Genomic DNA, 18,900 nt, shown 5'->3' on the forward strand with positions numbered 1-18,900 from the left:
CGTAACCTTGTAAAACTCAAAGCTGGATTATTTTGTGTGCGTGCTTTTCCTTAAACTGTATTTTGTATATATTTTTTTCCTTTACTGAGAAATGCATGTTTTTGGTGTGCTCCAATACTATTTTTTTCATCACATGGCTGTGACCAACTAGGAATAGAACGTTGTTCTTTTATATATAGCCATATTGTGTTCAGTCCACCACTACTTTCTCATTCAATGTATGATGGTGTAATATGAAAACGATGGGGATCCTACAGACCTTATTCCCTAAATCATCCACAGCACATTGGTTGCTTACCGTATGTATAGATTGAAAGGCTGGTTACAGGGACCTTTCCACCTTAGAAGAAGGCATCATTCTTGAATACCAAGGTCATTTCCAATACTGTAAATACTGACAATATTCAACACAGATCACTTACATTCATTGTGTCATTAGTGACAAATTACATATACTATTTTTCTACATGTTCAGTTTTGTAGAATTCTGCACAGCCCACTGTATTGCTACTTAATAATACAGGAGTTTGACTGCATAAACTTACATTCAAATTGCATTGCATTCATTCTGATAAAATCCTCAGTTTTCTGAGGCATTATGTTCTTTGTCCTAGAAAAATCTGTAGCTGTTGACTCTAGGATTGTAGATGACATTGTATTTAGCCCAAATTCACTCCACCAATTGTCTCCCACTGTAGCATATTCAGTTTTCTCCAACTCGACAGACATTATCTTTTTTATATCCAAGAAATTAAGTTGATATTGTGTGTTGTTAACACATGGAACTGCAAAAAAAAAAAAATGATATTATTATTATTATCATCATCATCATCATCATCATCATCATCATCATCATCATCATCATCATCATCATCATCATCAATTATATAGTACCAACAACATTTTCTGCAGCAATTTACTAAGATAGAATGGGGATATCTGACAACAAGTAATTGACATACAGAATATAACAGAAAAGATGTGAAGGATCTGCTCAAACAGCTTACAATCTATGAGGAAGGGGTAAAGACACACAAGAGGAAGAACTGCATATCAGAGGGGAGGAGTATTTGATGGATAAGATGCCTCTGTCAAAATCAGCTAGCAAAATTAGTGTGTTGAAGAGCAATGGAAGAAAAAAGAGTGAACTGGGGTATGGAGGCAAGGGAAATAAGAAGAGCAACTGTTAAGAGAGAAGTGTCAACCATCCGCTAAATGGATCCGTTAAATGACAGAATCACAGAATCTCTGAAACAATGTTGCATTGTGCCTTATCTCCAAGGCGTATAAGTGGAAATAAGGCTAATTGCAACATTGTGTCAGAGATTTATCTACAGTGTTTTATCTACTGTGCTTACTAAAGCCATCTGCTTGCTCTAAGAAACTTTCACTGCGGCAGGGATTCTGGCATTTAACGGGTCCATCTGCTACAAAAGTATCTATCAGGACACAAGAACAAGCTTAAATTATCACCTTCATAAGGATATCATCCAGCGGTTAAGCCTCCAATTGCCATACGGGTCTTGCTGTCTGTGAAGGAGTGGTAATATATTCCACAGGAACACTTTACTTTCTCTATATCACTGACTCTGTTGCATCTTTTAGTGATTATTGGAACTCATCATCACTTATTTTTACTGTATTAGCAGCTATTTATAGCAATAGTGAGGAATACCCGTGTTTTAAAGCATAATAAATGTTGATTATTTTATACAAATATTTGTTTATTGGTATATTCCTATCTAATACTCTATATATATCTTGCACACCACTGGGGAAGTGTGTATAGATGTATAGGCTCTGCACAATATTGATAATATATCTGTTTTTGAACCCATTGGAATTTACTATGGGATCTACTAAGCGGTTACACTTTCAATTCACTCTTTATAGGTTAGTGTTAGCAGTTTGTATTGGATCCTGAAGGATACTGGAAGCCAATGTAATGATTGGCAAGGGGTGAGGTGTGGGAGTAGTGGTCATTCAGGATGATGAGCCTGGCAGCAGCATTCATTACAAAAGGAGCTATGGGGGTATTTGGAAGGCCAATGAGTAGTGAGTTGCAGTAGTCAATGGTTCTATCTTGAGTTAAAGTGTTACGGATGGGAGCTAACTAAAGGAAAGAGATTGGATAAGGTTAGAGGGGATGTCATGAAAAGGAAAAGTCATGGGGTGAAAAGATAGAAGAAGTTTAGAGAGCTCTTGTACAGAAATAGGGCGGAATGGAAGAGGCAACAGAATGAAAAGTGAATGTTGGAGAGGAGGAAAAAGGTGAGACTGAATTCTTCATTTTGTTAATATTGTCGGTAAAGTGACATGCGAAATTACGAATTTGCAAGATTAGTTAATGGTGGGGTTGCAGTGGGGCAGAGAAGAGAGTTAAAGATATGACAAATTTGGGATCATGAGAGTAGGTGCTGATTAGAGTGGTAAAATACAAAAATCCTGTAATTTGTCACTTGCTCCATAGTACCCAGTTTTCAAAAGTATAGAGCACCCTGGGGTGACGCGACGTGTACAAAGGGGTGCCGTGGAAACATTACTTCTCAACAGAGACTCCACCGGGCGCTGTGGTCCTTTAAGACTGCGACTGGGCCCCTGTAATGTCAGCCGACTGGGAGGAAGTGAAGAGCTCCAGACTCCTCACTCCCATCAGCAGCAGCAGGACTCCAAGCCACCCTCCTGGCACATAAGGTAAGTTGACAGGAGGGTGGCTGGAGATTTAAAACAAAATCACTTGTATGTGTGTGAGTGTGTGTATGTGTTTGTGTATGAGTGTGTGTGTATATAAGAGTGTGTGTATGTGTATAAGTGTGTGGGTATGTGTCTTCTGCAACTGTCACTAGTCTAATACTATCCTTAACTTTTTGTGTCATTTTACCCCACTCCCTCTAGCATGTAAGCTCATTGAGCAGGGCCCTCAACCCCTCTGTTCCTGTGTGTCCAACTTGTCTGGTTACAACTACATGTCTGTTCGTCCACCCATTGTAAAGCACTGCGGAATTTGATGGCACTATATAAATAACATAATAATAATAATAATAATAATAATAATGAGTGTGTGTGTATGTGTAGGAGCGTGAGTGTATGTATGAGTGCGTGTATGTGTATGAGTGTGTGTGTGTGTGTATGTGCATGTGTGTGTGTGTATGAGTGTGTGTGTGAGTATGAGTGTTTGTGTGTATGAGTGTGTGTGTGAGTATGAGTGTTTGTATGTATGAGTGTGTGTGTGTATGTGTGTGTGTGTATGTATGTGTGTGTGTGTGTGTATGTGTGTCAGGGTGTTTGAGTGTGGGTGTTTCAGGGTGTGCATCTATGTGTGTATATATACATAGTGTGCTCCTGACATCTGTGTATGTGCATCTGTGTGTCAGTGAGTGTGTTTTTATGCCAGTGTGTGTATCTGTGTCATGGTGTGGGCATGTATCAATGTTTGTGTGCGTCAGGGTGCATGTGTGTATATGTCGGTGTGTATCTATGTGTGTGTATGTGTTTGTACGTATTTTTATGTGTGTAGGTGTCGGTGTCTATATGAATTTGTGTGTATGTGTCGGTGTATTTATATGCATCTGTGTGTTAATGTGCATGTATATCTGTGTAAGTATGTATGTATGTATGTATGTATGTATGTGGTAGTGTATGTGCATACATCCAAGCATTTAAACACCAGCACAACATACAAGCACATTCCTGCACTCTAACACAAATATTACATACAAACACACCCCTGCATTCAAACTCAATTTTTTTTACAAACACACCCCTTCACTCAAACACAAATACTTCACACAAATGTACACCTGCATTTGAAAGTGAACATTACATACAAAACACACCCCAGTACAAACACAATAACTATATACAAGCACCCCTTCAAACACCAACACTGTACATAACACTACAGCACCAGTAAATGCTGCAGAGCTGTACAGATATTATTATTATTATTATTGCCATTTATATAGCACCAACAAATTCCGTAGAGATTTACAATATTATGAGAGGGGGGATTTAACTATAAATATGACAATTACAACAAAAAATTACAGGAACGATAGGTTGAAGAGGACCCTGCTCAAACGAGCTTACAGTCAACCTAGAAATGTTTTACTTGGGGTGCCTTGGAAAAACATTGAAATATTAAGGGCCCATTGAACCTAAAAGTTTGGGAGCTACTGGTATAAAATATGTTTTAAAGACTTAATTCTATGATACCACTGTATATAAAGGCTTATATAAATATTAAGTATCTGTCAATTATCTCTTAGTTTATACAGCTTGGACTGTTTCAAAACTTCTCACACCATTGAAGTTCCTGTAATTGACTCTTCCAAACAAGAGCAGGGATGGAAAAAAAGCTTGAAGAATCCTTCAGGTGTAAGGGCTGAAAGATAATCCAATGAAACACAGAACCTCCATGCATCCACACAGCTAGAGCAATGTCCAATTTAAATGCTACACTTGGGGAACCAGAAGATATCAAGGTGACATATACACACATGTATAGTGGGTAACTCACCGTCCTAGGGCTTCTAGGAGACACACAATGTGGACACAGGAACAGGTGCAGAAAAAAACAAAGCATGTAAATGTTCACCAAGCAGCTGCATGGCACCATGCTACAAAGTGAACTCTGAGTAAGGTTCTCCTCACTCCGACCATCCATGTTGTAAAACCCAGTAAGATTCCTTAAAAGGCATAGCCGGAAACCTCCAAAACTATTCTGCGTCTTACACAGGTTTCTATACTCCCTACACTTTCTCGGCATAGCACTACAGTAGAATAAAAATCCCCTAACAGAAGACCTTAATGGCCGTATAAAATAATAAGACTTGCAGAGCTCACACATTAAAGAGCACTTACAAAAACAGTCTTTTCTATATAAAACACATGGTTCCTGATGTGATTTCTATTGTACAAAAAGCTGGTTTTGCACTGGATTTTATCAGTTCTTTCTAATGTATCCTATATAATAAAGTATTTGTGTTTATACATTTTGACACTATGAGCAGTATTTCCTTTTAAATGGAGTATATTTAGCACTTGAAAACAAGGAGTCTTCCCAAAGACAAAGAGAAGCTATCTTAGGAATGCACCAAATCAGGGAATTACTCAATACCTTTTTTTCTAATTACCCGTTTTATTGGACTCCACATTAAGATGCAAAATCCCAGATAACAGCAGGTTTATTCACAAACTGAAAATTGTGGAGAATTGAAAAGGGAATTGCAAATGTTAAACTGATTTGGCAGAAATGGTAATAAAAATATTTAATTACAAATCATTTGTTTCTAACAGTTATGTTTTCCCCTTTTTGTATGTTTAGCTTACACTTTCCTTTTGAACCATAATAAGCTGACCATATTTTCTACCGATGCAAAGGTTTGAATTCTGCTCAGTATAACATGACCCAAAGTCAAATAGAGAATCGTATTAACGGGTAGGTACTAAAAAAGCATATTTCATGTATATTCTTTAAATATATTTTTCCCTACCTTTAAGCAAGAGATGGTATACATCAGACACATGGGCAAGGCTTTCCAAGATCTCTCCGTGTGTCCTTATATTCTGCACTCTAGATCAGAATCAAAATAATTTAATTACATGCCATTAAACATTTACATTTTGACCTGGTTACTAAACTGGTAAATTCTAGATACCCGACATGACTGGTATTATTTAGTAAGATATGGTAGACTTGGACATTGGTTTTCAGAAGAATCGCAATTTGGACGACAATCTGCTGATTCAACCAGTTGTCCAAATTCTAAATCTCCAAATGGCACATAGGAAGAATGGACTAATGAAAGACCAACATTCTTCCATGCAAGATCTGTAATTCATTCTTGAAAATTCATTAAATTTCCAGTCTTATGTGAGATTACCATATTATGGGTACCAAATTAGGGTTTGCCATATGTAAGGGTACCAAATAAGGGAACTATATACTAAACACAGTTCCCTCCGTAATTTAATATCCTTAAATATGGCAATCCCACGTAAGGGTACAAAATTAAGGACTTATCTACTTATCTAAATCACACAAAATTTGGTGGCAATCAGGGCATTTCATTGAATAGATATCCTGAAAAAAAATATTGGACAAATTTCAGCTGTACCAAATCAACCAATGTCTGAAATTTGGTTCAAAATCAACATTTTCCACTGTACACAAGCCTAATAATTACATAATTCAGGGATGTAACTAACTATCCATGCCACTATAATTATTGCATTATTCGTTCCTTCAATCAAGCCAAACTACCATAAATGGTGACAGACATTTGGCAATATACTTGTTCCGTGCTGCATGGTTTAATACATCCCTTCATTGTGCCACTCTGGTTCTCCTCGTTCAATATCCATTCCATCTTTCTACCCTTAAATTCCTTAATTACTGTGTTGCATGGTTTCACATGACATTTTTACACTAAATAAGGAAGACTGTACTCAAAGTTACAATTTGAAAATATTTTATTTATATTACACTACTGGTTTTATTTGTTACACAGCAATAGATGAACCTAAAAATAAGATACACGGCTAGGTTGTGTTAAGGACAAAATATAATCTGAATGTTTATTGTAAATAAAAAAAACATATAATACTAAAAATTAAAAAATGTATTGTATAATACCATCATGTGTTAATGAAGCAGTCCATAAAGCAGTTCCCTAATTGCAGAGATCACAATACTAAATAGACACAAAGTAATGAACTCCAAAATTTAAGTGGCACTGTCACCTTTCCCCTGAAAAATGTGTATTTCATAAAGATAGAATCTTTAGGAAATACTCTTTTTTTTTTTTTTACATTTTATATTTTATTGTAGCATAGAATTGATCACATATATTGTTAAAAAACATAGCATGCTACTATTTTGTGTGCATTTGACAACAAGTTATTAACAGTGGTACTTGGCTACCGATTATACTGAATACAACGTAGTTAAGCTGCAGAGCATTAAGGCAATCTCTAATGGGTAATGCACTTTTTTTGGTATACGAATAGTGTACATGCTGGTACAATCTGCTTCGAGTGGGTGTGGTGAGAGTCACGAGAGAGATCATTACAAAAGAAAGTTTGTTAAAACTCAGGTAACAAAGGTTAACTCAAAAAACATAGCAAAATACAATATGAGCAAGATAAGGCTGAGGTAAAGGTATGCACAGAGTGGGTCATTTCCAGTGTGGTGATAGGTAGGGAAATGTCCACTGGTGGTGGAAGGCATGTCCTTGTGCCATCTCTTGAGGCGTTTCTCAGGTGCCAGCTGGGTTTGTCTCCACTGCTGTTGGTCTGGGTTTGGGGTAGAAGGGACTGATGTTGCTTACATCCCATATCTGGGCTTGGGGATTATTGCCTGTAGCGTTGCTTCTAACGGTCTCTGGTAGAGGCAATCTTAGTGCCTTGAAGAACTTTCCTGCATATGTCAGCTGCAGTAGTTGGACTCTTCATGGAGCACTGATAGTTTGTGGCCGGGGTCCCAGAGGTATGTGGCCCCATGTTCCCTCAGGTGTTGAGTGACCGGGCGGAGGGCTTGTCGTCATAACATGGTGGATGTGAAGAAATTACCCATTTATTCGTTATTTCTTTGTTTTTCCTTTCAGTAGATGGAACTACCGAACAAAGACCACCCCCTGGCTCATTTAAATTCAAAGCCTGCGTCAATTAAACCCTCTACGTGTGCGGCCAGCGTTCGTACTACCGAACGCCACGTGGCTGAGAAAACCACGGCCATCTTTTTTCAGACGAACAAAGGCAGCGGGACTTGGTCGTCGAGTGTCTGGAACTAAAATCGGACACTTGACTTCCCGAACACCAGTCTCAAACACACGAACACTGGATCTATATGTACCGATTAGCTAGAAGAGCGCTATTCGGTACGGTTGTGCATACAAATGAGGGGAACAATCGCTGCTAGGAGCCAGGGGAATCCATTCGGTACCTTTATTCGTTTTTCCCCCTTTTCTGAAGTGACCGGCAAAACCACCCAAACTTGTGGAACTGTTTTGGGCAGCCCACCCATGGTGAACCGGTCACAGAGGACTTCCATAGTTTTTGAGAACCCCTGAACATATTCAAATTTCACCCAGATCGGGGCTATCAGGGGACATATTATTTGTGGGGATATCTCATGTATAAAGGGGTGTTCCAGATATTGGGGAAAATAGTGATTTTTCTGCCTGGAGATAATCAAGTTATTACTTTATCAGACTTGATTATCTCCAGGGCTAGGGGAGGGAATTGTATGTTTGTGCTGGGTGTGTTTTATGCTTTTACTGTATGTGATTGGTTATATTTTGTCCCTCCCTGTGGGATGTCCCCTTGCATGGGGACTTGCATAAAAGCCGGTGTGTGGTAATTAAAGACAGTTCATTTTGTACCCTTCTGTCATGCCTTAACTATGGTATCCTCTTACTTCCTGGTTCCACGGAGCCTAGCCACACCCCTTTATGACACGGTCTGCCTATTTAATCTGACTGCACCAGCTGATCTAGGCTGGATTATTGAACTACGTTCCGTACTCACGAACCGGCTACAACTTCGTTGTGAAAACCTCTGTTACCAGACCGGACTGAAAGACTCTGCAAGTTCCCTTCACCTCTCCTCATCAACAACTAAAAGCTTAACACTCTCCATCCAGGATAAACGCCTCTGAGGAGATCTCGGGAACCAGTGTTCTATGTGCCGGAAGCTAAGTAAAACCTCTGTGATAAGCATTGCATCTCAAGCTGTTATTTCCTGTCTCCAAAATCCTTCGATAATACAAAACCGTTACAGCTAACTTCAACTCATACTTTATCTCAGTTAGCTGCATCTGTCTTGCTTCGGTTAAAGTCTATGGAACAGCTATTGTGACTGCTTATCACCTAAACCGTTGATTCTACTAAGAGACTCTTTATTGATTCAGTGTCTGCAATTTACTATCGTTTACTCCTTAAAGCTACAGTGCCTGTAATTGTGGACTTCAGTTATCATTTACTACTTAAAGCTACAGTGCCTGTAATTGTGGACTTCAGTTATCAATTACTACTTAAAGCTACAGTGCCTGTAATTGTGGACTTCAGTTATCAATTACTACTTAAAGCTACAGTGCTTATAATTGTGGACTTCAGTTATCGTTTATTACTTAAAACAACAGTACCTATAAATTGGAATTAAAGTCATTACCTTTTACTTTTTATAATAAATATTCAAACTATACGAAATCTGCAGTTGTGTTCCTTCATAACAAATGTTTAGACGTGACAGAATAATCCAGCCATTGTAATGGATCCAGCAGATTTCGATTCTACTATAACTACGCTGAATCAAAGAGTTAATGCACTAGCCCAAAGTGTGCAAGACCTGCAAGTTACTAACGAAAGACTTCTCACTTATATCAGAGATTTACAAACTCATACTCCTCGTACTACTCTGCACTCGGCTAGTGATCCTGCTGTGTGTAACCCTGAAAAGTTCTATGGAGATCGTTCAAAATACAGGGAGTTCCTCAACTCTTGCAAACTTTTAATTGCTTTGAAACCTAGATCCTATCCTACAGAAAGAACTAAAGTTTGTTCGGTTATTTCCTTTCTAAGAGGTGAACCTATGTCATGGGCTCATTCCTTTCTGGAAAACGATGACCCCATTTTAAATTCACCAGATGAATTTTTTGAAGCCATGTCTCTTCTCTATGAAGATCCTAACAAACAAGCTACAGCTGATTTAACAATCAGAACACTACAGCAAAGAAATAGACCCGTTGAAGATTACATTGCTGAATTCAAAAGATGGGCTATAGAAACGCAATGGAATGACATCACATTGCGCAACCAGTTTCGAATTGGTTTATCGGAAGCTGTAAAAGATGAATTATCTAGAACAGAACTCCCTACTAATTTGAACGCTCTAATTCGCCTATCAATCAGCATTGACAGAAGATTAAGAGAAAGAAAGGCCGAAAAAGCCCTTTCACATTCAAAAGACCGCAAACCTTTCACTCCCTCAAAAGCTCCAGATAAGAATTCTGAACCAATCGAACCTATGGAAATAGGGATAATAAGAAGTCCCCTCACTCCTGAAGAGAAAAATCGAAGACGTATGTTAAACCTCTGCATGTATTGTGCCTCTCAAGTTCATTTAGTCTCTGATTGTCCTTCATTAAAACGGATAAAAGGCAGAAGGCAGTCTCATGCCTCTTCCATCCTAAGTGTACTTCCCTCTACAGCAAATACTCAAATGTCCCCTATCGTTCTTGTATTACAGTGGGACAATAAAAGAATCATAACCAAGGCTGTTATCGATTCCGTTGCAAATGGAGTATTCATCGACTCAGCCTTTGTAACAAAGAATAAAATTCCTTGTGTTCGTAAAAGAACTTCTGTACCTGTTAAAGTGATTGACGGGTCCCTCATCTCATCGGGACCAATACTTCATGAATCCGTCCCTCTAAAAGTAACCATCAATCATACTCATACGGAAAGTCTTATATTTGATGTTATCTCATCACCATTTTTTCCTATTATATTAGGGATCAACTGGTTAAGGAACCACAACCCTCAAATCTCATGGTTTCCTTTCTCTCTCACCTTTAACTCACATTATTGTAAAGAAACATGTTTACAGCAAATTCCAATTCTTCAGTCTACGAAAGAACCAGCTAAAACCTCATGTTGTTCTGACACCGAACTGGAGTCTCCTCCTACAGTCATTGGTGAATTAAAGAGAAAGTTTACAACAGCTCCTATCCTTCAACTTCCAAATCCTTCATATCCTTATGTCCTTGAAATGGATGCTTCGGAATTTGCAATTGGAGCTGTCCTTTCTCAACACAAAACTCCTCAAGAACCTCCTTTGCCTAAAGTCATTGGAATCTTATCTTCTCTTATTGACGACATTAAAGGTCTCAGTGAAGATGCTCTTGAACTTCCTAAATCAATGAAATTATCTAAGAAAAACGGTCTCTACTATTTTAAAGACCAGATTTATGTACCTCCCTCTTTCAGAATTAAAGTACTTGAATTTATTCATGATTCTCCTCTGGCAGGTCATCCAGGTATGAAAAGGACCCTTGAATTGTCTAAAAGATACTGTTGGTGGCCTCGTCAAGACCAAACTATCGAATCTTATGTCAAATCTTGTTCTGTATGCCAAAGATCCAATCAATTGTCCTTGTTGAAGCCTCATCATCCTGACCCTTTCCAAAGAAATGTCACTACTTCTCCTGATCCCATATTGGTCCAGGGTGAAGAAGAATACGAAATTCAAAGTATACTGGATTCAAGGATCCATCGTGGCTCCTTACAATACCTCATCAGATGGAAAGGATATGGAATTGATGAAGATACATGGGAAAACTCCTCTGTCGTTCATGCTGACATATTGATTTCCAAATTTCACAAGCGTTACCCTTCTAAACCAAGTCAATAGCACCCAGAGGTTGCTCATTAAAGAGGGGGTACTGTCATGCCTTAACTATGGTATCCTCTTACTTCCTGGTTCCACGGAGCCTAGCCACACCCCTTTATGACACGGTCTGCCTATTTAATCTGACTGCACCAGCTGATCTAGGCTGGATTATTGAACTACGTTCCGTACTCACGAACCGGCTACAACTTCGTTGTGAAAACCTCTGTTACCAGACCGGACTGAAAGACTCTGCAAGTTCCCTTCACCTCATCAACAACTAAAAGCTTAACACTCTCCATCCAGGATAAACGCCTCTGAGGAGATCTCGGGAACCAGTGTTCTATGTGCCGGAAGCTAAGTAAAACCTCTGTGATAAGCATTGCATCTCAAGCTGTTATTTCCTGTCTCCAAAATCCTTCGATAATACAAAACCGTTACAGCTAACTTCAACTCATACTTTATCTCAGTTAGCTGCATCTGTCTTGCTTCGGTTAAAGTCTATGGAACAGCTATTGTGACTGCTTATCACCTAAACCGTTGATTCTACTAAGAGACTCTTTATTGATTCAGTGTCTGCAATTTACTATCGTTTACTCCTTAAAGCTACAGTGCCTGTAATTGTGGACTTCAGTTATCATTTACTACTTAAAGCTACAGTGCCTGTAATTGTGGACTTCAGTTATCAATTACTACTTAAAGCTACAGTGCCTGTAATTGTGGACTTCAGTTATCATTTACTACTTAAAGCTACAGTGCTTATAATTGTGGACTTCAGTTATCGTTTATTACTTAAAACAACAGTACCTATAAATTGGAATTAAAGTCATTACCTTTTACTTTTTATAATAAATATTCAAACTATACGAAATCTGCAGTTGTGTTCCTTCATAACAAATGTTTAGACGTGACACCTTCTTCTTGACTTCGGCTGATGTTTGGGGATGCGTATGCTTTACTAAGGGAATTCTCTTGTAAAGCTATTTGTATTTCGTATGAATTTTGTCTATTTCAACTACCGAACGGAGAGCTATATATACTAGGCTCTGGCGGTTCGGGAGGAAACTACCGAAGGAGGTTTAAATACACTTGGTTTCCTTACAGTGGACCTAGTCAGGTCATTATAAAATGTGAGGTCTGCACCTTCAAAGTGGTGGGTTGGTGAGTTGCGGACTGCCGCCTGTACAAGCTGCTTGCTCTTTAGTGATTGGAAGCACAGCAACAAGTCCCGTGGGACCTTTTCTGGGGCTCTAGCTGATTTGGGGATCTGAAAGTAGTTCTCCAGCGTGATTGCCTTGGCCTTAGATGGTGAGAGTACGGAGCTCAAGAGGCGTTGGATGTAGTGTGGGATTTCGGTGTCTGCAATGTCCTCAGGGACACTCCGAATCCGGGGTTGCGCTGTCACTTGGAGTCTTCCAATGCTGCAATTCTACCTTCCATAAGGAGGTTTGCTTGCTTGAGCCTGTCCATCTCGGACTGTTGGGCAACCTGCCTGTGTTGCACCCTTGCCCCAGAGTCTTCTAGTGTCTGCAGTCTAGCTGTTATGCCCCCTAAGTCTTCTCTGACCAATGCAATATCAGCAGAAAAAAGGGCTTTCATTTCTTTCAAATAAATAGTACAAATGTAAAAAACAGAATGTAAGGTCACGCCAAAGAATAATATGAACAATGCGTACTTACATAAAATGAGTAAAATAGAATTAAGTCCTGATAAGAGATGTGGGGATAAAAACAGTCCAATTTTGATTGTAGAGATGAAAAAAAGTTGGGTGAGCTTTGTAGAATCCGAGGTGATCAAATGTCCAGATAATGTAGAGCCATGCAGATAAAAAATAAAATTCAAATAGTGTAAAACTGTGTCGAATAAACAAAGGTAATGGTAAAAGTAGTCCTCCTACTCACCTATAGTAGAGCTATGGCCAGCTCAGGAGTGAATCACATTCAGTGGCGTTGATCCCCCACTGGTAGGATATAGGTGTCGGTAGATGGTACAGGTCCTCGGTGTAGGAAAAGAGAAAATAAAACCAGATAGTGCTCTCTGTATGCAATGGTAAGGGTAATAATTTAAAAGGTATAATACTCACATATAGGTGAGCAGGATAACAAAGGTTAAAACAGCCAAATGCGTTTCACCAATATATGGCTCCATCAAGTGGCAAAAAATATTGGTATTGCCACTTGATGAAGCCATATATTGGTGAAACGCGTTTGGCTGTTTGAATTGTATTTTATCATATTTTATTAAAGGAATATTGGCCCCTATGTTGTGTTTGTGCCATTTACCTTTTTATATAGCAGTTTTTACTTTTTTCTTTAATTTAATTTCTACCTGGTCTTTGAAATACTCTGGATCATCTACTCACTCAAGAATCCTAGGTGGGGATTATACCACCTACGTTATTATAGTGAGCAGTATATCCTGCTCACCTATATGTGAGTATTATACCTTTTAAATTATTACCCTTACCATTGCATACAGAAAACACTTCTTTGATGTTTTTTGAGGGAACATCATACCCTTAGGTTGCTGCCCTTTTTTACTATAACTGTCTACTGGTCATCAAGCGCTGATCCAATATCTGTTTACTTTCAATTCTTTCAGCAGGTTTTGGATGTCTGCTTTGCTTGCAGGCTGTTGTTCCAGGGAAGTGCTGGGGTTTGCTTGTTTGGGTGCTGGCTGATGGTTTGCCTGGGGTCAGGGCTTCTCCACATACCGTGTCTGACGTGGAAGGGAGAGTCATCTTGATTGCTCTCTTCTGACGCAGTATCGGAGTCCTCCCGCGTGGGCGTCATCTTGGAAGGCTGCGGCTGTGGCGTGACCCGGAGCAGAGTGCCTATATCTTTGGCAGAAGAGGCAGTTTCGCATCTGCGGGGCTTGCCTTTCTTTCCCATGTCGCCTGGGCTTTGTTGGGGTAAGTTTCAGCTGGCGGTATCGCAAATATGATGCTTTGCTTTAGGGCTCTCTCTGGGCTTTGTGGCTGGTGCGTCTGCTTCGATCAGCAGTTGGCTCCGCCCCAAGAAATACTCAGTTTGACAGTATTGGAATTTCAATAGGTTCAGGTAAGTAAATCTAACCTTTAACTGCCCCCACGGCCACCGGACCTCCAGCTCCGATGTAATCTTTGGGGATCTTTGCATATTCTGCAAAAATCCCAGGCGGTGCAGTGGCACTTTAAGGAAACAATAACCAGCAAAATGACAGATCCTGAATATATAGTCCAGCAAACAATAAAATGGGACAGGTTAACTGGATAAAAGTGTCCCCCAGATATATGGAAATAAATCCACTTATCATGTGTGATTATGAGCTTACATAGCAGGATTACTGCTTGCCTGGATAATCAGGGAACCAGGATGAATAAATAATGCAACAGCAAGATCTTAATTATCCTTGGATAGTATAAATATGCTACAAGCCAAAAATATATGATGTATGATCTTGCCAATGGCATGTTGTACAGTTATAATTGTCCTCTATGCTCAACACAATATAAATCATTAACTTCAGGATATGCAGGGAGATTTGTGGTCAAAACATGAATGAAAGTGCCTCCAGTGTGCTCAGCATACTAGTACTTCATCCGAATTGGACTTTTTCAAGACAAGTATATGGCAGAAGACGCTGCACTATTGTATACAGATTGCCACAAAAGTAGGTATACAGTATAGTTTATTTGCATATGTCTTCCATAAACATTTTAACATTCCAATATTCTGTCCAACTGCCACACTGATATTTTAATACCTGAAATTTAACTGACAACATTCCACTATGCATGAAATGTAACTGCCACTTGATTGTGTGTCAGTGTGTATGAATTCCATTGCTATAATCTAGTGTGACTGGGATTTAATATAGAGTGGGGGCTGGGGTTTAGTAGAGAGGGGGCTGGGGTTTACTAGAGGGGGATACTGGTTTTTTTTATACTGTGCTTTTCAAAACAGACCTACATTTCTATGAAAATTTAAGTTTTTTGGTTTTCTTTGCGGCCCACATAAACTTAAACCTTGTTTATTTGGCCCGTGCTAGCCTTTGAGTTTGACATGCTTGACCCAGCGGTTCCCTCGCTAGTAAGTGTTAGTTACAGTATTGGTGGTCGCTTAATGAAACTCGCTCCCCGTGAGGTATCCCCTTCCTGGCTCCGCCATATGGGGCCTAGTATACAATATGAATTATTCGGATGGCTAACTGTATGGGGGGATATTGGAGCCAAACATGCGCCAATCTATAGTGTAATAGCTATGTAAGTAGTAAGTTAACATTGCTAATGTCTAATAAATGAGGACTCCCTAAACAACTCCTAACATCCCACCAGTAAGTGAGTAAACATAAATGCAATGGAGCAAAGGAACAGTAAAAAGAAGAGTAAAAGAGCCTCAGCCTTGGGTGGAGGTTGGGCAGTCTTCTCTGAGCAGGAGAGATAGCTCTGCAGGTTACAATTGTTAAGGTCTTAATGTTTTGAGGTGGAGGACGTTGAGCCGCTCGGGGTAGGAACTCAGGTATCACAAAGGGGTCTAGGCCAGGAAGTCCTGTGCCTTCCGCCCTCAGAGTTTCGGATAGGCCTAGGCTGAAGAAGCCTATTAGGCGAAACGCGTTAAGTGGGACTATATTATATATCTATATTTTTATCTATATTTTAGATTTCATTGTTTGTTTATATTAAAGTATACTTTTAAGTTACTTTTTTTATTATCTTCATTTCCTGGTATCCTGTATATCCTTGGTGGGGATCATACCACCTAAGCTGTTTACACTAGAGCAGGTTACATGCTCTGGAAAGTGTAAGTACATTACTATTTACTATTCATTTTACCATTTGGACTTACTTCACCATATTGCTGCTATCTTTTCTTTTTATACCAACTATACACTTGGCACCTTGAAAACATCTGCGGCAACCACCACAAATCCAAAGACAGGGATTGTACCGTCCAAGCGCTTTACAGTAGAGCTCTGTTATAGCTCTACTTCATGTGAGTGGACTGTACTTAGTTACTTATCATCTATTTCTTAAACTATATTTGCTGTATTGCGCTATTATCTTTTTATTTCTATTTCTCTTTGAGGTCACGATTAATTGGAATATCCAAGAACATATGTATGTATTTTTGTATATTTTACTTTTAAAACAATAAGCGCGGTATACGCCCTCTCTTTTTCTGCTAGGCTGAATAGATGGGTTTCTATCTCCGAGAAACTGTGCGATCTATAGGAGTTGCCCTGGTGGGATGTTTGGAGTTGTTTAGGGAGTCCCCACTTATAACTGATGTTCCTTGATCGGAGTATTTGGAGGAGTGGCTGCATGGATCTGTGTCATCTGATGGTGCTTCTAGTCAGATCTGGGAAAATAGCTAGTAATGATCCTTCAAATAGCAAGGGGGTCCTCCCACGGGCTGCAGTTACATGTAGTGCCTTGACCTGCAGGGATTGAAAGCAGATGATTAGGTTAGCGTGTGAGACTGATGGTGCAGTTGTTGGCTTCGGTATGCAGAACATTCCATCAAACTTCACCACCTTAGCTTGTTTGGGAGGGGCCACAGAGTCAGGTATACCCCAGATCTTTAAGTTGTAGCACCTCTGTTGGTCCTCTATCTTATCTGTAGTTGGTATTTAGCAATTTGTGTTTAGTTTGTGTTCTACTGCGGTAAATCTTGAGTCTTGTGTGCTCGATGAGGCCTTCAACAGTACAATGCGAGTAGTGGCACCCTCCATGGCGTCCTTAATGAGCCATGTCTGTTGCAATGTTGTCCCTCTGTTCAGCGAACATGGTCTTGAGTTGGCTGGCAGTAACTGTCTCATCGGCACTGAGTTGCCTGGGCTTTGGACCTGGGAGAGGGTCGTACAATACCCCAGCGCCTGGATCGAAAGGGAAATCATTTGAGGAATAGGAAAAGCCCTCTTCCCCCAGGGCCATTTTGTCCCATGCAGCTGCCTGCAATCTCAGCAGAAGTTGGCTTTCATTTTTTTGTTTTTTCATCCCATGACACCCATCTGCACTCAGAGAGTAGCATGTGAGCAGGTGAGTCTTTTTTTCCTATTTTGAGTTCGATATACCATATTATTTAATTTTAGTGTGAGCCTATTCAATCCAGCATGCTTCTTAGTTTAATTGTGTCCTAAATGCCACATTTCTGATTAATATTGGTTAATGTTGCCATAACTGAACACAGATGCCAGAACTAGAATACTTGATTTCCACTTTACTTCTGGAAACTAATATATCTGAATTCCTAAAAATAACCATAGCTTATTATGAACTGTAATATAATGAGTATACTTACTGCGAAGGGGCAGGTGATATGTCTTCTGCAGTCCATTTTACACATGATGTATGTGTCCAGGATTTAAATAGTGAATCAGGTGGAGTGATGGGAATCTCTACCTCAAACTCGTGGCAGGACTTGAAGCAGACTGAAATAAAAATCCACATGACTATCCCATAGATTTGAATCAATTATACATATTTTAGAAAACTAGCATTGCCATTAATGCACTTTTCAGAGGTTAAAGGATCACTATAGGGTCAGGAACACGAACATGTATTCCTGACCCTATAGTGTTAAAACCACCATCTAGCCCCCCTGGACCCCTTATGCCTCCATAAATATAGCAAAATCTTATTGTATTCAAGCCTGAAGCTGTAACTCTGTATGCTGTTTGCCTAAAAAAAAAAAACAAGCAGTCTGCTGACATCATCAGAAATTGTAGCCTGATCCAATCACAATGTTTCCCCATAGGATTGGCTGAGACTGACAAAGAAGCAGATTGGGGGCAAAGCCAGCATGATTCAAACACAGCCCTGGCCAATCAGCATCTCCTCATAGAGATGAATTGAATCAATGAATCTCTATGAGGAAAGTTCAGTGTCTGCATGCAGAGGGTGGAGACACTGAAAGTTTGGATGCATTTTAGGCAGCCATGACCCAGGAAGGATCTCTAACAGCTATCTGAGGAGTGGCCAGTGAAGTTATCACTAGGCTGTAATGTAAACACTGCATTTTCTCTGAAAAGACAGTGTTTACAGCAAAACGCCTGAAGGTAATGATTCTACTCACGGACGGGCCCTGCAGAGTTCTGGGTCTAATTTTGGCAACATTTCATTGATAGCTCCAAATCCCCTGTTATACTGAGAGATAAATATTAATACATAATAAATAGATTGTGACAGTGGCCCTTTAAGACTGTTTTGCATTTATATTACAATATATTTTACCTGTGTCCTCAATGTTTTCATACTTAGATGTATCAGGCTTTTTGCTCATGTCATAGGATTCAAAAAAATCTCTTTCAACTCTTGTTTTCAATTGAAAATCTAAAATAAAATCAATAGGAGTATGGTCATGTTTAAACGTAAAGCATAGAAAGCAGACTTTGGACATAAGTATGTTTATATATAGTCTCTGTGTTTTCAGAATAATCATTATTGCTAAATTATTTGTGTGTAAAGTAGCCTCAGTTTGATAGCACAATGTGATGGTTAGCCATCCTTTTAAATCAAATGTGAGGCTTGTA

The 18,900-nt window shown here is 39.4% G+C and overlaps 1 protein-coding gene across 1 annotated transcript in view; it reads left to right on the top strand.

The window, feature by feature from the left end:
- The window catches only part of SMC2 (structural maintenance of chromosomes 2), a 446,565-nt gene extending 427,779 nt beyond the window's left edge, over nt 1-18,786 (top strand). Inside the window, exon 26 of the transcript XR_010090895.1 lies at nt 18,771-18,786. The gene's annotated coding sequence lies outside the window, so the exon portion shown is untranslated. The remainder of the gene's footprint in view (nt 1-18,770) is intronic.
- Nucleotides 18,787-18,900: the final 114 nt, after the last annotated feature.

This window comes from Pelobates fuscus, chromosome 5 (genome assembly GCF_036172605.1).
Source record: "Pelobates fuscus isolate aPelFus1 chromosome 5, aPelFus1.pri, whole genome shotgun sequence".
NCBI lineage: Eukaryota > Metazoa > Chordata > Amphibia > Anura > Pelobatidae > Pelobates > Pelobates fuscus.